This window comes from Varanus komodoensis, unplaced genomic scaffold (assembly GCF_004798865.1).
Source record: "Varanus komodoensis strain SLA01 unplaced genomic scaffold, ASM479886v1 scaffold41, whole genome shotgun sequence".
NCBI lineage: Eukaryota > Metazoa > Chordata > Lepidosauria > Squamata > Varanidae > Varanus > Varanus komodoensis.
The window spans coordinates 8,185,510-8,206,146 of record NW_025335954.1 but is presented as its reverse complement, the minus strand read 5'-3'; positions in this window follow the sequence as shown (position 1 = coordinate 8,206,146).

The window sequence follows — 20,637 nt, the reverse complement described above, 5'->3', positions numbered from 1 at the left end:
AGGGTCATGCATGCCCAATGCTCAAACTTCCTTGAGTCCTTGTTTAGCTCATAGACCAAGGTATGAAACTTAAGCACAGTGGACCAAATCTGGGCCTCCAGGGATCCACAGATAGCCATGCCTCTTCCCCACACCCTATCCCTTTATTTGAATTCAATCTACCAAATTTCTATACCATTCAGTAGAGATTGGAAGATCTCTGGAAAGTTCACCACAGCCAACCACCAACTGTTTGGTAGTTGCCCAGCTTTTGCATGTTTTGTTTCCCACTCTAAGAGACTGAAATGCCCCTCTTGATGTTTAGTTCCTGGCCATAAAAATGTTAAGCTAAAATTTGCTGGCATTTTTTTGCATTCCAGATCCACTTTTTCCCCTTCGGCCCATCCCCTGTTGCCTCCAGCCCTGCCTATCACTGGAATGCAATCCCTCAGAACTTCTCCAAAACTGAATCTGGCCTTCAGATGGCCTGAGGGGGTTCAACACTGAACTCACAGAACTTCACATGCGGAGCACAAAGCTCTGCCTGGAAGCTTGCAAGCTCATTTGGCAGAACACATGCCGAGAGCTCCCACAGTCAGGAACTGTGACTAGGAGAGTGTTCCTGGTCCCAGGGGCACGAGACAATCCCCCATGCAGATAAGGAAGCCCAGGGGTAGGAACATGTGTGGGGTGCATGTGTTGCTGCATGGCTCCATCCCAGTTTAGCTGTGACCATGTTACAGGTATACACCTGCAAAGGAGCAATGGGAATTAGAGTGAGAGCGGCAGGGGGAGGGAGAGAAAGCACAGTGCTCTGCCAGGGCCAGCCTAAGATGCATTTCTTCCTGGGAAGGGTGCAAAATGCACTCCCTCCCTCCCTCTTTCAGCGTTCAGAAGCCAAGCCGACTGACGGTTGACATGGCGCTGGCAACCGGGCAGCATTGTCTGCTTCACTGGAGGGTAACACAGTAGCTTTTGGAATGCGGGGCACACCACATCTTGCATGTCTCTGGACTGCCACTCCCCCCCTTTGCTCCCTGCCCCCTGGCTGCCCCACTTTGCCTAATGGTATGGCCAGCCTTGTCCAAGGTCAAGTGTAAAGGTGAGCTCTAGCCTGAGAAGCTGAAGCCTATCCAGCTTCTGCCAGCATAGGCACAGTCCCTGCACACCATCTGCTATGTTTGTGAATTGGGTTGGGCTTGTTTGCTTTGGATTTTTTTTTCTCGTTTCCTTCTTTCTTTTTTTGTCTGCTACAGTTGAAGCAAACTGATGGAGCACCATTGCAGAGTTGATGCATTAAAAATTCCAGCCCCCATCATAAATTCAGGAGGAGAGCAATCCCAAGTGCCATAAAATAATTCCAGTGCCCAACTCCAAAGGTCGGAGAAGTGCTTTGATCTCAGAGCTGAAGATTCATGCTCAGAGGCATGTCCTCCCTGTCCCTTGAGGCAGGCATGGAAAGAACTGCACCAGCTGCTTCTGCAGGGTGGGTGGAGTGCCACCAGAGTGGGGGGGGGCGGTTTCAAAGCAGGGAGGGGAGGAGAACACCATTGCCAAAATCCCACATTTCCTCCCTTCCCAAGTCCGACAGACAGAGGACCAAAACTGGCCTCTAGCTGCTCTACAGAGCAGCTAGCAGTGTGGAGGTGATCTTCGCCTCTGCTCTTTTCCTGTCTGGCATGTGATGCCTGCAATCCTCCAAGGGTTGCAGGCATCCTTACTGGATGGGGCCCTAGATGTCTTCAGGCACTGCCCTCTACCAGCTGAACCACAGGGATAAGTAGGCTCACCTATCTTACAGTGCTGCCCTAATGTTGATAGGAAGCTGATGCATGTAAATTGTTATTAATGTTTGGCAGCCATATCTTCATTTTTAATCAATGAAAATGCTGACTAGGGTTGTGCAAGATTTGGGAGCAGGGATACTATAATCCATGTTTTTGTGTTATGAAAACCATCAGACATTGCATTATGCATGTCCAAAAACCACATTTGCTTTGATCTACTACTACTTGCATGGCCAGAAGTGTGGCTTCTAGATCAAGAGAGATATTACTACCACTCTAAACGACTCTGGTGCACCCTCAACTGGAGTACTGTGTTCAGTTTTGGGCCCCTCATTACAGAAAGGATATAGCCAGGTTGGAGTCAGTGCAGCGTAGGGCCACAAGGTTGGTGGCCGGTTTGCAGGGGGGGCCATATGAGGCGAGACTGAGGGAACCGGGTCTCTTCAGCCTGGAGAAGAGGAGACTCAGAGGGGATATGTTGGCGACATACAGGTATGTGAGGGGGTGACACATGGAGATGGGTAGAGACCTGTTCTCCCCTGCAGAGGAAGGCAGGACGCGCTCCAACAGAGCAAAGCTCAGGGAGCCAAGGTTCCATTTGGATGCCAGGAAACACTTCCTGACAGTCAGGACCCCAAGGGTGTGGAATGGGCTTCCACGGGAGGTCGTTGAGGCCCCATCGGTGAGGGTGTTCAAGGATAGGCTGGACGTCCACATGGTGGGCACGTCGTGAGCGGAGCCGGCTGGTGCTGGAGGTCAGACTAGATGGCCCTGGAGACCCCTTCTGACTCACTCTGTTTCTATGTATCTATGTTACTACTACTAGTACTGGCTTTGTTAGGGTGCAGTGCAATGGGAAGGCTTCCAACCCTCTGAACATCAAGAATTGCAGGCATCTTAAGCAAAGCAGAAGTAGCATGGAGGCAAAGGTGGCTCCCACATGCCACCCATTGTTGAAAGGAGTCAGATGCAGATTTCAGGCATCAAGTGGCGGCATCTCAGAAGTGGACGGAAGGCAATCCAGAATGTGTCATATCCTGGCGGTGCCAGTCTTCTCCCCTATCTTTCCCACGCCCAGAATTCCTGCTAAACCCATTCTCCTGAGTCACTTTTGCAACCCAAGCATTTCTTTTGGTGCTGGCTGTAAGATGAGGGAGAAAAACTCAAGCATGGATCCCCAGCTCTAAGTCTGCAGCAACTTTCCCAACTCAGAGCTTGGAATTTGAAAAAACTTATGGCCATCTTGATCCTGTTTAATAGCCATAGGGTTGCCTTGTTAGTCAATGTCCTCTTTTAAAAAGATCCAAGGTAACTTGCAACAAGATTAAAATATATAAAATTTAAAGCAACATAAACAACTAGGGGCACCATTCTAAATACATTTAAACAGATAAACGGTCAGCAACTCCCAGCCTGCTGGTTCAAGCGGGCTGGGAGTTGTAGACGTTTTCTGTCTAAATTTGCATAGGAGTGAACCGTCAGCGTCAGTGACAACCAAACAATGCAGTTCATGCATTAAAAAGTCATAAGTCATCAAATGCTTGGATGTAATGTAAGAATAAATCTTAACCTGGCACTGAAAATATGACAACATTGGTGCCAGGAAGGCCTCTCTGAGAAAGCTCTTCATTTAACCATTTCTAAGTGTTCATTCCATTGCTCATATTTGTATTATTTTTGTCAGTGTCCTTCTCTTTTTTTTGCCTTTTATCACTATTGTTGCTGCCTATAGAAATGTAGAAGTCTTTCTGGCAGTCAGCCTGGGCAGCCACCATTTTATTTCCCAGAATACCCCAAACATTCCAGGTCAACCTGGCCAAAATAAAAAAGTGGTTGCCAGTGTGCAAGGGGCCACATTCTGTAGCAGACACTATGCCCGATACTGTTATCATGTCCAGGGTATTCTGGGAAAATGACATGATGGCCACTGAGGGGCTCTGCTGCCACCATTGCTACCAACACCAAGGAATGGCAGAACCAGCCTGCTCCAAATGACTAACAAATAGGAAATGAAAAATACCCATTTGCACTTTGCTGCATTTGTTTCTGAAGTCATGAACACAGAACCAAGTTGTTCCCACTGCTGCAAGTGCCCCTTCTACACCCAGTGCCTTGTTAATGATTAATGTTCCAATCATCTCTCAAACTTCCTCACTCCCCACTCTTAATTGTCCTTTATCAATTAACATATCAGTTAGTCATACATGCCCATATAAAAAAGAACCCAGTACCCAAAAGCTTGTCCTATTTCTTAGCCAGCTGGCACCCATTATCCCATGAGCAACACATGGCTGATTGGTTATTCTTAGGTAATCTATTCATTTGTTTCAACAGAAAAGCAAATGCAAAAGAGGAAGGGAATGTGGAGTGTCCACAGGTCAGCCTCCACCTTGGGCAAAGATGGTTTACCATCTGCGGCCTCACCCTGTCAGCTCCACAGTTTGCCCAAGGTAACGCCCTTTCATTCATCAGCCGGGCTTTACAATGAATTCAGTACCAATACATCAACTGTGCCACAACAGTCAAGTAAAAGAAAAAGAAAAAAAACGGTCACGGAAAACATTCAAAACATTCAGCATGTTGATCTCTTGTAAAGGCTTTCTGACATTTAGCTCAGCATTGTTGACACTATTTTCCAGGCAGGGAATATAAGTGTTTTAAATCAACAAACAAAGGTTTGCTTGAGTTTGCATCAATCCTCTGGGTCTCTTGGCTTGCTCTGAAGCGTCACACCCCGAGAGCAGAACTGTACAAATTATGAGGGAAAGCGTTGATTACCTCTCTACACAAATTTCAACCAGCAAAAACCAGTCTTGGATCCAAGCATCATATTTCAGCGGGATGCATTTTTTCTCCTGAAACAGTCCCTGGCTGCATTCCAGTCACACCTAGGGGAGCAGATTGTTTTGAAATCTGCAGAGAGACCAAAAACCATCACACCCTTCAAAAGAAATTCTCTCGAGAGGGAAGGTTTAAAGATAAGTTTAACGGATGAGAAGAATGGAAAATGTGACTGTCACTTAAGAGGCTGGGAGAGATTACTTGAGGTTTATGGAGCTCCATCTTCAGTTGTCCAGCACACTTCATAATAGTTGTTGTTGTTAGTCATGCAGTCGTGTCCAACCCATCGCAACCCTATGGACAACATTCCTCCAGGCCTTCCTGTCCTCCACCCTCCTCTGGAGTCCACTTAAGCTCACACCCACTGCCCCAGTGACTCCATCCAGCCACCTCATTCTCTGCCGTCCCCTTCATCTTTTGCCCTCTATTGTTCCCAGCATTAGGCTCTTCTCCAGGGAGTCCTTCCTTCTCATTAGGTGGCCAAAGTATTTGAGTTTCATCTTCAGGATCGGGCCTTCTAAAGAGCAGTCAGGGTTGATCTCCTCTAGGACTGACCGGTTTGATCACCTTGCAGTCCAAGGGACTCACAGGAGTCTCCTCCAGCACCACAATTCAAAGGCCTCAGTTCTTCAGCACTCAGCCTTCCTTGTGGTCCAACTTTCACAGCCATACATTGCTACTGGGAAAACCATGGCCTTGACTATACGCACTTTTGTTGGCTGGGTGATGTCTCTGCTTTTTAGTATACTGTCTAGATTTGCCATAGCTTTCCTCCCCAGGAGCAAACGGCTTTTAATTTCTTGGCTGCAGTCCCTGTCTGCGGTCATCTTGGAGCCCAGGAAAATAAAATCTGTCACTACCTCCATTTCTTCCCCATCTGTTTGCCAGGAAGTGAGAGGACTGGATGCCATGATCTTAGTTTTTTTAATGTTGAGTTTCAAGCCAACTTTTGCACTCTCTTCCTTCACCCGCATCAAGAGGATCTTTAGTTCCTCTTCACTTTCTGCCATGAGAGTGGTATCATCTGCATATCTGAGGTTGTTGATTCATCTAGCCCTGCCTTTCTCATGATGTGCTCTGCATATAAGTTAAATAGGCAGGGCAACAATATACAGCCTTGCCAAACTCCTTTCTCAATTTTGAAACAATCAGTGGTTCTGTGTCCAGTTCTCCCTGTTGCTTCTTGACCCGCATATAGGTTTCTCAGGAGTCAAATAAGATGGTCTGGTACCCCCATCTCTTTAAGAACATGCCACAATTTGTTGTGATCCACACAATCAAAGGCTTTAGCATAGTCAATGAAGCAAAAGTAGATGTCTTTTCTGGAACTCCCTAGCTTTCTCCATGATACAGCATATGTTGGCAATTTGATCTCTAGTTCCTCTCCCTCTTCGAAATCCTGCCTGTACTTCTGGTAGTTCTCCGTCCACATACTGCTGGAGCCTAGCTTGTAGGATTTTCCCTACTTTCTTCAATTTAAGGCTGAATTTTGCAACCAGAAGCTCATGATCTGAGCCACAGTCAGCTTCTGGTCTTGTTTTTACTGACTCTATGGGGCTTCTCCATCTTTGGCTGCAGAGCACATAGTCAATCTGATTTCTGTGTTGACCATCTGGTGATGTCCATGTGTAGAGTCGTCTCTTGGGTTGTTGGAAAAGTGTTTGCTATGATCATTTTATTCTCTTGACAAAATTCTACCTGCCTGTGCTCAGCTTCATTTTGTACTCCAAGGCCAAACTTGCCTGTTATTCCGGTTATCTTTTGGCCTCCTACTTTAGCATTCCAATCCCCCATGATGATAAGGACATCATTTTTTGGTGTTAATTCTAGAAGGTGTTGTAGCCTTCATAGAACCGGTCAACTTCAGCCTCTGCAGCACCAGTGGTTGGGGCATAGACTTGTTGTGATGTTGAATGGTTTGCCTTGGATTCGAACTGAGATCATTCTGTCATTTTGGAGATTGTATCCCAATACTGCTTTTCCTACTCTTTTATTGACTATGAAGGCTACTCCATTTTTTCTGAGGGTTTCTTGCCCGCAGTAGTATACCTGATGGCCATCTGAATTAAATTCACCCATTCCTGTCCATTTTAGTTCACTGATTCCTAAGATGTCGATGTTCAGTCTTGTCATCTCTTGTTTGACCACATCCAGCTTGCCTTGATTCATGGATCTTACATTCCAGGTTCCTATGGAGTATAGATCTTTGCAGTATCGGCCTTTCCTTTCACCACCAGTTACATCTGCAACTGACTGTCCTTTCGGCTTTGATCCAGTCGCTTCATTCTTTCTGGCGCTACTAGTACAAGCCCTCTGCTCTTCCCCAGTAGCATATTGGACACCTTCCGACCTGAAGGGCTCATCTTCTGGCGTCATATCTTTTTGCCTTTTGGTACTGTCCATGGGGTTTTCATGGCAAGGATACTGGAGTGGGTTGCCATTTCCTTTTCCAGTGGATCACTTTTTGTCAGAGCTCTCTGCTATGACCTGTCTGTCTTGGGTGGCCCTGCACAGCATAGCTCATAGCTTCATTGAGCTATGCAAGTCCCTTCGCCACGACAAGGCAGTGATCCATGAAGGAGACACTTCCCATCAATTACATATGCCACAGTACCCATAGGGCCTGGTTAGGGCCTGGTTACCTGAAGGAGCGTCTCCTTCCATATGTGCCCGCCCGTTCCTTAAGATCTGAGGCAGAATTCCTTCTCCGGGTGCCCTCCCTGAAGGAGATTAGGAGGGTGACTACCTGGACAAGGACCTTCTCTGCATTGGCACCCCAACTGTGAAATTCGCTCCGCAGAGAGGTTCACCTGGCACCATCACTTTATTGTTTTTGGTTCCAGGCCAAAACCTTTTTATTGTCCCAGTTTTTAAGACCTGACTGTTTCAATTGGGGTTTTATTATTGCTAATTTTTAGGATGCTGCGCTTTAATTTTCTTTTCTTTGCTTACATTTTGTATTGTTAAACTGTCCTGAGACTTTGGTAACAGGACAGTCTACAAAAGTTTCAAATAAATAAAATAATGGACCGAAACCCTCCAAAATATGAATCTGGCATCTCTATCATGTTCTTCTGGGCATCTCCTGATGGCCAAGAATGGTTAGAGCTCAGCATGTGTGGTGATGATTACAAAGTTTGGTAGAGTGGATCCTAGATTAATCAGGCAGCATAGTACACATGGTGGTGTGACAGTTGTGTGGACAGAGAGTCCATGAGATGGGGTGGATAGAGCAGCAGTAGAGGAAGTTCAGCCCAGATTCTGCATCTGGACCACCTGGGGGTCCCCAAAGGACCACATCCCCCAGCCACGCTTCTTCCCCCTGACTACTAATTCTTTGGTGATTGCCATGTTTTTGCATATTTTCCCTACTCTAAAAGGTTGAAATGCCTCTTCTAGGCTCAGTTCCAGCCAGAAAGAAAATTAAAACATGCTGGTACTTTGGGTTGAGTCCATCACTGGAATGCGCCCACCACCCACTGAGAACTTCTCCAAAATGCAATTAAGCCCTCTGGCTGAAAGACGATGAAAACATACAAAGAGCCCTGCTGGATCAGACTAAGAGACCATCTAGTCCAGCATCCTGTTCACACAGCGGCCAACCAGCTGCTCATAGAAAGCTATTCATATTGGTGGCCATCATTACATTTTGTGGAAGCAAGTCCATAGTTTACTCACTCTCTCTGCTGTGTGAAGGACATCCTTTTATCTCCTCTGAATCTCCCAGCAATTAGCTTCATGGGATGACCTTGCATCATCATCCCTTACCATTGGCTGTACTGGCTGGTGCTAGTGGAAATGGTAGCCCAAAACCATCCAGAGGGCACTAGGTTGAGGAAAGTGGCTCTACTGTATTTGCCAGCATTACTCCACCAGCTGTATCCCTCTGCCATCCCACAAATTCAAATAGCACTAGCAGAGCTCTATTGAAACTTTCAGTTGCACATCCCACAAATTCAAATTGCACCAGCAGAACACATGGCCCACTCCTGAAAAGGGTTGTACAACCTCTTGCACAATCAGTTGTGCAGGTGGGACTCTAGCACTTAGTCCTGAACCTATGTCCTGCTATTTCAATATCATTTGTGCCAGCAGAATGAGAATGATGGATACTGCCCTCTGCCTCCCACCATGGCCAAGAGATGCTTCTAGGAAGCTCCAGAAAAGGATGAGCTAGGGATAGGGATCTGGTATAGCAATTGCAGGGTGGTGGAGGAGCCACGTTGCTGGAGTAGAATTTCTAGATCTCTTATGTCTTGCAGCTGGGGTTCCTGAAGTGGAAACTTCTGCAGCACGGAATCCATTTCAAGTCCAATGAAGAGGTTTTGATGCCTTTGAGACTGGCCTTTCCATTGTCCCTTCAGGATAGGGTGGTTTTGCTCCTCCATTCCTCTCCTCCTTCCACAACCCTGCTCGGCCTTGACATAGAAATGGAGGCAGTTTGCATAGAGTTGTTTGCATGTTGAGGCAGATCAAGAAACTGCTCTAAAGTAGGGTGACAAGTCACGCATCAGCAAAACAAAGAAAAGCATTGCCAAAAATGCAGAATAAAGAAGGTTGCAAGCACAAAATTGTGCACTAGTTCATATGTGTAGATGCCTATGAGAAATAATTGATTTTATTTTAAATAGAAATGCAATCCATCTCTGGACAAACTAGCAGACCAGGGGAACTGTGTGGCTGCCTGGATGCGAGATGTTGATGGCAACTTCAGGGACCTTCCCTGTTCTGCTTACTTAGAACCCTTTACCTGTAGACCTGAAATAGATCCAGGATAGGCAAAAGGCAGATCTTCAATGTATTGGGCTTCAGCTCCCAGCATGCCTGACCACTGACCATAAATCCAAAACATACCTTTGCCTACCCAAAATCAGGATTGAACTTTGCAACCTTTCAAACAGATAACTGTCCTCTCCAAAGTAGATCACGTGGCTACCCTATCCCAATGAACCGCATGTGGCATGGCCAAACTGGACAACAGAGAGGTGTGGCAGTTCTACATGTTGCCAAAAGGCTTTTGGTGGAAGAAAGACATTCTTGCTCAGGCAAACAGCAGAGCTCCCATTTTGCCACTGGTGTGTTAAGTTGTCTTATTTTCTTATTCTTCTTAACAGCCAATCCTCTGCTTTAAAATCAGGATTGTGTTGTAGCCTGGATGTCTTCTCATCCTCCCCGAAATTATTCCAGGGATTTATTGCCCTCCTGGTTTTTGTTTAGGTTCTTCTAATGTGAGGAGGGTGTTTGTTCTTTTTATCTGGTGATTTTGCAGCCTGCTGGAATTCAAGACCTGGCAACAAGGGAGGCAGGAATGTGCAGACAAAGGAGGCAAGATCTGAGAGAGAGCTCCCACACCTTCTGGTCACACAAAGCAGCAGGTGGGTGAGCCTTTGCAGGGCCAAGAAATAACCATTTCAAAGAGATACAGATTACCATCAAAGGCTGCAGTTCTAGCCACAGGGAGGAGGCAGGATGGGTCAGGACCCAGCCTCTCCCCTGAAGTAGTCCTTGGGCTCTTGAGCCAGATAGGAGTGCCAGATTAATTTATGGAGTATCCCAGGGGTCCCCAGGAAGCTCTCTGCTCCCTGTCTCTTCAAAAGTTTTTAAAAATAAAGACATCAGAAAACGTTGTGGACGTTCCTTCTCAGCCTTTTTAGCCCACACCCTCCCACGCTCTCTCTCCTCTGCCCCACTGGCCTGCTATTCCCCCTCCATCCCATCCTCTAGTCTCATTTTTTCTCTCCCCCTCCTTCCCTTTAGCTCATTTTTGACTAGCTAGGCAGCCTTAATACAACGGGTCACATGTTTCAGGGAGGCATTTTGTGGTGCTGTCCACGGCAATTTCCCAGATTCCCAAATGTGCCCACCGATCGCAAAAGCCTGTAGGCTTCTGCTGTGCCGGGAACAGCTTAGCTGGCATGCCTGCAGCCTCTTCCCCATTCCATCTTGAGAGAGAAGCAAATGCAAGCTCCTTGGCTTGAATATCAACCAAGCCCATCAGTCACCAAACTCACTTCTGCTGAGCTGGCTGTTTAGATGAGAAGCATACAACTGCGGGTCCAGGGCCTGAGCTGTGTGGTAGGGACTGGACCTTTTGGGTGACCATGTGCTTTCCTTTACAGAGGACAGTCCTCTGTTGGAAGGGTTGTTCTGCCCAAGTCCAATTTAATGATAAAGAGAAATTGGGTGGGAAAGTTGGGCCTCAGAGTTGCCCAGCAACAGAGAGCATCTGGACAGCAGGCTGAGAAAAGCTCAGAGGCAAACGAGCCACACTCTGTGGTGACATGCACTATATTCCTATTTAGTTATAAAAATCCTTTCTGAATTTGCCTCCACACATAAAGTTCCATGCATGCAAACCCCATGCAAACTGCTACCCTCTTCTGTCTTCTTTTCCTGTTGCTCATGTGAGGCCACCTTACAGTGGATGTGCCCAGGCCTCCAAGCACACAAGAGAAGAAGGCTGCCTGTGGGATTGCCTACATGCTGCATGCAGCGTGGGAGCGGCAACAGACCAGCTCATGCCACTTTGGGAGGGGTTTGATGTGTAGGAACCAGCAGAGGAAGCTTTTCACAGCATGGCACAGGCAATAGTCCAAGCAGTTCCTGATAAGGATTCCAAGGAAGGAAGGAAGGAGGGGCAATCTGATGCTGAATCAGGCAGCCTGTCCTCATCCTGGCAGAGCTGGCCCAACAAGTTGCAATGTCAAGGTTAAGACCACAATGATGCTCACATCCATTGCATGGACTAGGGCTGCCTGGAATGGGAATGTCAGCTTTCTTTGACGCAGGCAGTGGGTCAGCATCCTCTGCTAAGCAGGTTAGTTTAAGGGGAGTAGGCTGGACCATGTGCCCCGCTGTTCTCTCCTCTAAAATGTTGCTGCCACCTCCCAGCATCTGCTGCCTGAGGTGACTGCCCCATTCACTCTGCTTCATGGTAGGGCCCACCCTGGGTTACAGAACCTTTTCTGGCATTAGCAAGAAGAGATCTTGACCTTCCTCTTTGTGACAGCCTTTGAGGTACTTATAGAGGGATATCATGTCCCCCCTCAGTCTTCTCTTCTCAAGACTGAGCATGCCCAGTTCCCTCAGTCTCTCCTCACATATATGCATTCAGTAGACAGCAGGAAGCCTTTGGAATGAGCACCCATGTCTCTGCCCAGTCAGAGGGTGATAGCAGCTGCTCACCCTGGCTGCTCATCGCTGGATGGGAGGATGGACACATTCCGGGCCTGGATTCAAGTATGCCTCACGATAACCCCTGCTTGGCTTTGAAACAGTGTCAGCCTCTTGCACTCTCATCCCTGGCCAAGGAAACAGAAGCACAACAAAAACTGGATGATTTTTTACAGCATGCATCCAGTGCAGATATACCCACCTTCTACAATATGCAATGTACTGAGCGGGAGAGACATCAAAGCCAAGATCAGTGCAAAGCTGCAAGAACTGTATTACCCTATGTTTATATCCAACTTTTTCATGTGTGAGAAAAGCAAGAGTGGCTTGCCAAGTTTTCCTCCTCTCCATTTTATCTTCACAAAAACCCTGTGAGGTGCATTTAGACTACGAGTCCATGACTGACCAAAATTCACCCAGTGAGCTTGGTGGCTTTGCGGGGACTTGAACCCAGATCTCCAGGCTCTGCAGTCCAGCTCTCAAACCACCATACCACACTGGCTTTCCCTTGCAGCTGGGCAAAAGAGCAGCAACATGCAGAAGCATCTGTGTCATGCTACCACCTCGGTGTAATTAACAGCTCTCATATTCAGAAAATACAAGGCATAGGAGGCAAGGAGACTACCACAGTGTTTGTTTGTGATATTTATATGCCGTCCTATTGCAAAAGCCTCAGGACGGCTTACATAATAAAACACAAATATCAATATAAATAAATTATAACGCAGTGCCAACATGAAAATCAACATAAACAAATTGACCCACTCTGGCTGCAGTTAAAAATATAATATTAAAAATACCATATTAAAACTTATTAAAATATTGATGAAATAAAAAGGTCTTAACCTGGCACCAAAAAGCATATAATGATGGTGCCAGGCAGACCTCTCTGGGGAGCGCATTCCATAGATTGGGTTAGATTTTTAGTGTTAGATTTTAATAATCTGGAAAATGGTCTGAGGTGGCTGGCAACACATTGACCTGCTTTATTTATTTATTTAAAATATTTATTGTCCACTTTCCAGGGCAGGAGCCCTACACGCAACAATAAAACACAGAAAACTGACATGTGATGACAAGCCACCCTGAATTCACTTCTCTATGGGGTACCCTCACAACCCACCCTGGCAGAGTTCACACAAAATGAGAAGCCGTGACACTTGCCGGCTAGAGTTTGCATTTTAAAGATATTGGTCAGCTTGAAGACCATAAGCCCTGCTGGGAAATTAATGTGCAGCAGCTTGTCATTGCACATGAACCAGTCCACTGACAAAAAAGAGGGTAGCAACATCAAAAAAGAGGACACCAATTTGCATAGAATGCACATTTGCAAATTTGTACACACAGAGAGATATGCATAACTGGAAATCGTTACTAGAATTTAAATTTTGCAAAGGCAAACCAATCAATTTCCCATCTAAATCACCTTCCAAAATTCTTGAATTCACATCACACTTCAAATCATCAGTTCTTAATCAACTCATTCATCACTAGATGATCCAGATCCTTTTCCAGAATCACCCAGGTGGCTCCATCATGATTCAGCAAGGACTCAAGCCCAGAACTCCCAAGTTCCAGTCCTGAGCCTTTAACCACTATACCACATGGGCTCTCAAGTGCACAGAAATTAAATGTCTGTCCCCTAGCCTGTTCACAGAGGCAGAGGTTTCTTTTTCCATGCAATAGTCCCTGTAACGCAACCATGAGGAACTTCTCTTAGCCTGAGAGCGGAATTCGATTTTGGAGAAACTCTCCAGCAGGAGGAAGGGGGGCAAGGCAAAGGCAGAGGACTAAAAACATAAGAAATCCCAGTATATTGTAGCTTAAACCCTGCTCCCAGTAACTAACTCTCCTGAGAGACATTTCAGCTTTCTAGAATGAAGGAAAAATGACACATACCATGAAATGAGCGGCAATTGGGGAAAGGCTGTTGAGCTTGGGGAGGAAGGCATGAGCATCTAAGAAGCTATAGAGGGCTGGGACCTCGGTGAGCCAGATGTGGCCCTGCATCTGAAGGGTTGCTAAAGGGCAGCTTTTAAGCGATGTAAACAAATAAATGTAAACTGTTCAGAGAGCTGTGTGGCTATGAGACAGAAAGCCTCTCAGTGGCTTTCGATACCATCGACCATGGTATCCTTCTGGATAGGCTGGCGGGATTGGGGGTCGGAGGCACCGCTTTGCGGTGGTTCCGCTCCTATCTCAACAACCGATTCCAGAAGGTGGTGTTGGGGGACTATGGCTCTGCGCCAAGGCAGCTTTGCCATGGAGTACCGCAGGGTTCCATTTTGTCCCCTTTACTGTTCAACATCTACATGAAACCGCTGGGAGAGGTCATCAGGAGGTGTGGGCTGCGGAACCATCAGTACGCTGATGATACCCAGCTCTACCTCTCATTTTCCACCAATCCAGGTGAGGCAGTGGCTGTACTGAACCGGTGCCTGGCCGAGGTAATGGGCTGGATGAGGGCCAATAAACTGAAGCTCAATCCAGACAAGACGGAAGTCCTGTTGGTTGGCGGTTCGGGCTTCGGAGAAGGTGAATTGAACCTTGTCCTGAACGGGGTTGCACTCCCTCCTAGGGACAAGGTCCGCAGCTTGGGAGTGCTCCTCGACCCGGAGCTTTCACTCGAAGCTCAGGTGACAACAGTGGCGAGGAGCGCTTTCCTCCAGCTTCGGCTGATTCATCAGCTGCGTCCCTACCTGGAGTACGACTGCCTTGCAACAGTGACTCATGCGCTGGTGAATTCCCGTCTTGACTTCTGTAATGCGCTCTACGTGGGGCTACCCTTGAAGACGGTCCGGATACTTCAATTGGTTCAGAATAGAGCTGCCAGAGCTTCACTGGCTCCCCATTGAAGTCCGGGCCCAATTCAAGGTGTTGGTGATGACCTATAAAGCCCTAAACGGCTTGGGTCCTGGTTACCTGAAGGAGCGCTTACATCCATATATGCCCAGTCGCCCCCTGAGATCGGCGGGAGAGGCCCTTCTCCGGGAGCCCCCCGTGAGAGAAATTAGGAGGGTGGCTACTCGGAGGAGGGCTTTCTCAGCGGTGGCGCCTAAGTTATGGAATGCGCTCCCCAGAGAGGTCCGCCTGGCGCCGTCGTTATTTGTTTTTCGGCGCCAGGCAAAGACCTTTTTATTTAAGCAACATTTTAAATGCTAACACAATTGAATTTTATCTGGCCAGGGTGGCTTATTTTATAATGTGTGTTTTAAATTATGATTATTTTATATGGATATTTTAACTTATTGTTTTATCTAGTGTTGTAAGCTTTACAGTAACTCAGGCGGGAAAATGAATGTTCCTAGGACTAGCATTTTGTTCTTGATGGTAATGCAAAATATTTGTTGGGAGCTTGATCTTGAATGGACAAATGAAGACCCATTAGCATTACAAAAGACCTGCTCTTCCGAAGATGAAAACTGCCCCACTGGTTTGTTGATATGCATCAATGCAACTGCCTAAATTTTTGGAGGGGGGCATGGCTGGAGGGCTATCTCAGTGTATAAAAATGTACCACTGGAGAACCACACCTGGCCACATTTCAAATCCCCTTGGCATGGAGCACAATCACATCTTCAAGCTTTTCCTTCCTCTTCAAATGGCTGTGTTTCGCCGTGAGCATTTCCCACCATATCTGCATTTTCTACTAGCTTTTTTCCTCTGTCCCTCCTGGGCTGATTGTTTAGTACAGGGGTCCTCAAACTTTTTCACCAGGGTGCCAGTTGAAAGCTGCCAGTGCTGGGTGCGGGCCGGAAAGGTGGTGCCTGGTGGTGCATGTGAGTGGGTGCATGAGGCAGCAGCTTGCTCACTTGGAGATTGTTTTCTCCGAGAGAGCAAACCGCTGCCTCCCACGCTTGGGCACGTGCGGCAGGTCCAAATGGGCATGGCGGGCCAGATAAATGGGCACGGATGGCCAGATCCAGCCCCTGGGCCGTAGTCTGAGGACCCACGGTTTAGTAGATATGATGTCTCTTCCATAAGCACAGCAGTGTGCAGGTGTATAGTACATGTGGAATCACTCAATTAATGGATTTTAGGTACCAAGTAAGCCACTTTCTGTTTCTTCTGGCTTTATATAGTCAGTAGTGTTGCTACTGTGCTTTACAATAAATGCCATGAATTTATCATTGTTTTATAATGCACAAGTTTTTAAACTGATGCTATAATCTTCTGTGAAAAAGACTGACAGAAGGGGGTATAAATGTTTAAAATAAATATAATTTAAATAAAGGTGTATTTGGAATGGCTACAGATGCTGTCTCTTAAATTTAATTTGGACAAGACCCAGCTGGGGTTTTGTGAGATTGCAGGTCTGATTGCTTAACTCTGGCGTTTTTAGTGACTTCACCCTGGAATGGGAAAGTGAGATGTCCCAGCTTCCAAACAACCCACAAATCAAATAGAGGTACTGATTGTACAAGGATATGAGGAAGGAAAAGCTGAGAATCAACCCCAGGGGCATTGGCCTGCAAATTTTCTCTAACAGAGATGGTTGAGTGAAGGACATTTCATACATTCAGTTTTTCAGATGTGTGCCTGACCGCTAAAACAAACACAGCACTGGAGGTCTGTGATTAGATCTCCTCCCTGCCCCAGAGGATGTGTTGGTGGAGGGGTGGGGGGATTCAAAACAAGCCAGAGCAGCCTCACAACATTTTGCTGCCCCAAGTGAAGAATAAGATGATGCCTCCTCCCACTCCAGGTCCAAAAGCTGACTGGAAGTTGAATCTTTCTTCTGACAAACAGTCCATATCTTCCACCACACCTGGAGCCAGCAAGCCAGCTTAGGGGGCCTGCACAAGCCCCCTGGCATTCCCACCCCTTGCTGTCTCCACCTCTCAGCATCTGCTCTCTGAGGCAATTACCTCACTCTGCCTAATGGTAGGACTGGCCTTGAAGCCAGCCCAAGATGGCTGGTTGCTTGAGAACAAGCATCCTATCATGCCCACCCCCCAACACAACCCAAATAAAGGAAAAAGTCCCAAAGCTAGTTGGATAATTATTCCACTTGAGGTGGAAAGTCCCACATCCCTGGCACTAATATGATCTTATGGACTAGCAGGGTATAAAACCTGATGATGAAATCATTAAAATCCATTCCCTTACACTGTTTCCCTTATCCAAATGATCCAGGGTAGATAAAAGGTGGCTACAGATTTATCTCTCTCTTCCCCAAGGATGGACTACAAGCCAAGAGGGAAACTCACCCCACATTAGCCACAGACAAAGGCCATTACATCTGAAAGGCTAGTGCTGTTTCTGTGAGAGTAATTTCAATCAGGGAATTGTCATGATGGGGAGAGAAAGTTGATCAGTCTGCCGGCAGCCGCTGCTTTGATCCAAATCTGAGTAAATGTCTAGTTCATATATCCACACCATGTCTGGCTAGAAAAAGAGATAGTTCATGACTGTGCAGTGTGAAAGACTAGAAAAAAATAAAATGAATTGGTTTGTTTATACTATGTTTGCCACCAACAGAATGAAAAAAAAAAAAATCTAAGCATCAACAGAATGATATTCGGATCAACCAAAAAGGCACAAAGTATGTCCCTGAGCTTTGTAAGACTTCTTCAGGGTTATGTTAAAACAAAAATGTCAAACAAAAACAGCAAACATTTGAGTTTGTGCATGTGAGTGTGTTTGTAGGTTTTGTGACTTGGCCAAAAAGTCTCACCATGGACCAAGGAATAATTTCAGAAATGTCAAAAAGGTAGTTTCAGGATTAAAATGCAACCTCTGAAACTACTTACATACTGATGAGATTATGTGGATGGGAAAGGATTGTAATACATGGGCAGGATGTGGTCTTGTTGCACATTTCTATAGGCCTTAAGAAAGTATGTTGGGCCCTGTCTGCAGTCATAGCGATGTGCTATGTGGCTTTGTCATACCATAAGCACATCCAGTACGAAATTGGAGAAGCGAGGGAGTGCACCAATGTTCCTTGCCATTGGGATTTTTCTGCTAGCTTGCTAACTGATGGACTGTCAAGCTATTTTGTGCAGGGCTACTCAGAATTAAATCCAATTGGCTGGGATCAGAGAACGTAAGAACCCACACTCAAGGCATAGTGAACAACCCATGGTTCACAACACAGCAACAAACTGTGAATTCTCTTCATGGGCTGTTTGTGGTTAACATGCCATAACTTGTTAGCACAGCTGGGTTCAGACAGCACAATAACCTACATTCTGATAATAATCCATCATTCAGCATCAACCCACAATCCACCCTTGAGTATTGGATATTGTGTTGCTCCAGTCAATAAATTCAGCTGGGCTTGTACCTCCAGATCGGAGTGGACACAAGCTTGTGGACTTATTGCAAGTTCCTGTGCAGCAGACAATCATATCCAGATTGGCTTTTCATTGTAAGGAAAGGCTAACATATTGTTCACCTTTTACATGTGATTTGAAAACAAGACAACCTTCTAGCTGTGGATGATGGAAGTTGCAATCCAACCCATCTGGGGACTGCCAGATTAGGAAGGCTACAATAAAGGTTCATAAAATGAATGGAAAGGAAATCATTCTCATAATACAACGGCTGAATAACAACAATTACTGGTAAATTCAAGAAAGAGAGGAGAAAGTGTTTCTTCTCTGTAACACAGGGAAATTCATTTGTGGCATTCACAGTCACCAGTCAGGGTGATGGATCGGTGGAGTATCAATTTAAGCATGATTCAGCCCATTCCTAGAAGACAATTCCATCCACGGGTAATAGAGATGACATATGAGTTGAACCTCCATGGGCAGAGGAAGGACGCCTCTGTATATGAGAAAAGCAACTGGAGACAGCTGTCACTTCCAGGCCTGGAGTGTCGGCTTCCCAGGGAAGCCCCCTGGTTGAACTGGGCTGATCTTAGATATGTTGATTGGCTGGACTAGACGGACTTTCATGACATCATCCACCAAGGTGGTTCTCCTGGTCCTGCATGCAGAGAACAAACGCAGCAGAACTATCCTCCTGGGGACTTTCCAGGGTTAATGTTCTTCAGCAGTGAGAGGTCAGTCTTTATTTTTTTCAACTTTGAGCACACCCTGCAATAATATGTATTATCCTGACCAAGGCCATGACCAGCAAAACTCCACAGGGTATCTGAAAATAAAAACAGCTTAAATGCATTTTTAAAAGCTCAAAGGCCGAGCAGAGATTGAGAAACAATTCTTTTTGGCTTGGCACAGAAAATGACCAGAATCTGCAAATATTGGCAGTGCAAGCATCAAGAAAAAGAGGGCTTAATGGTGGGTGAAATGAAGGGATAGAATGAGATCTGAGATTGGCCTGTAAAATTTAGCAGGGGAGAGCAAAGCCACGGAACAGGCAGCAAGGTGTGGCATACAAAGGCAGTAGAGCTTACCGAGAGAGCAAAGAAAAAACCATCATGCAAGTTTCCCAAATGGACATAATATCTCAAGATCTTAGCCCTTTGTTTTACAACTAATGTGAACACTTCCAAAATCAATCTGGAAGGATTAAAAAAACCCTTCTGCTTCAGTCCAAAGAGGGATTTTATTAAATGTTTCACTCCTTTATCTTAAAAGGTATAACTTATTTTTCCACTCTGTGGTTCTGCAGTTGACTTACAGTATAACAAAAACTTAAAACCTCTGTCTCTGTGTGTGTGTGTGTGTGTGTGTGTGTGTGTGTGTTGGGGGAAACGGCATTCATGCAAGACTCCTAAATTACTTTACAAATGTCTGGCAGCATAGGTAGGTCTTAACTAGTCAGTCAAAAGTTTCTCTGCTTTGAGAGAAAGTTCCACAACATGGGCCCCACCATCAACAAATATCCTGTTTCTAGCTCCAAAGGGATACTTATATTGTCTTAATCGGTTGCAGTGCAAACAGTTGGTTGTGGCACCTTTAGTGGAAGTACACGTCGCGGCGTAAACATTCATGGCAGTGGCCCCAGCCTGGTGCTTGCCAAATGTGTGGGACTACAGCCCCGATCATTCAGCCCCGAGCATTCCTAGCCAGCCCATCAGGTACACTGACTGTGGATGATGGGAGATGTGGTCCAATCCATCTGCAGAGTGCTAAGTGGAAGAACGGTCCATGGGCTGGGGCCCATGTTGTGGAACTAAATGTAAGGTTCTCCATCCCTTCTGGGTCAATGGTCACTTTTTGAATTTTGCCGGAGTGTCATGAATTGTCTCACAGAAGGGATGCCATAGAGAGGTGGCTGGTCTGAGCTCCAAAACATGAAATTACTATTACAAGCCCAGGTATGGATGGCACTGGAGGGCAGCACTTTACAAAAGGCCAGATTCCCAATGTTTATAAAAGGGCATTATTTTGAAAAGTACTAAAATGAATCCTCCTTCATGGATCACTGCCTTGTCGTGGCGAAGGGGCTTGCGTAGCTCAATGAAGCTATGAGCTATGCCGTGCAGGGTCACCCAAGATGGACAGGTCATAGCAGAGAGCTCTGACAAAATGTGATCCACTGGAGAAGGAAATGGCAACCCATTCCAGTATCCTTGCCATGAAAACCCCATGGACAGTACCAAAAGGCAAAAAGATATGACGCCGGAAGATGAGCCCCTCAGGTCGGAAGGTGTCCAATATGCTACTGGGGAAGAGCGGAGGGCTAGTACTAGTAGCGCCAGAAAGAATGAAGCGACTGAGTCAAAGCCGAAAGGACACTCAGTTGCTGATGTATCTGGTGGTGAAAGGAAAGTCCGATGCTGCAAAGATCTATACTCCATAGGAGCCTGGAATGTAAGATCCATGAATCAAGGCAAGCTGGATGTGGTCAAATGAGATGACAAGACTGAACATCGACATCTTAGGAATCAGTGAACTAAAATGGACAGGAATGGGTGAATTTAATTCAGATGACCATCAGG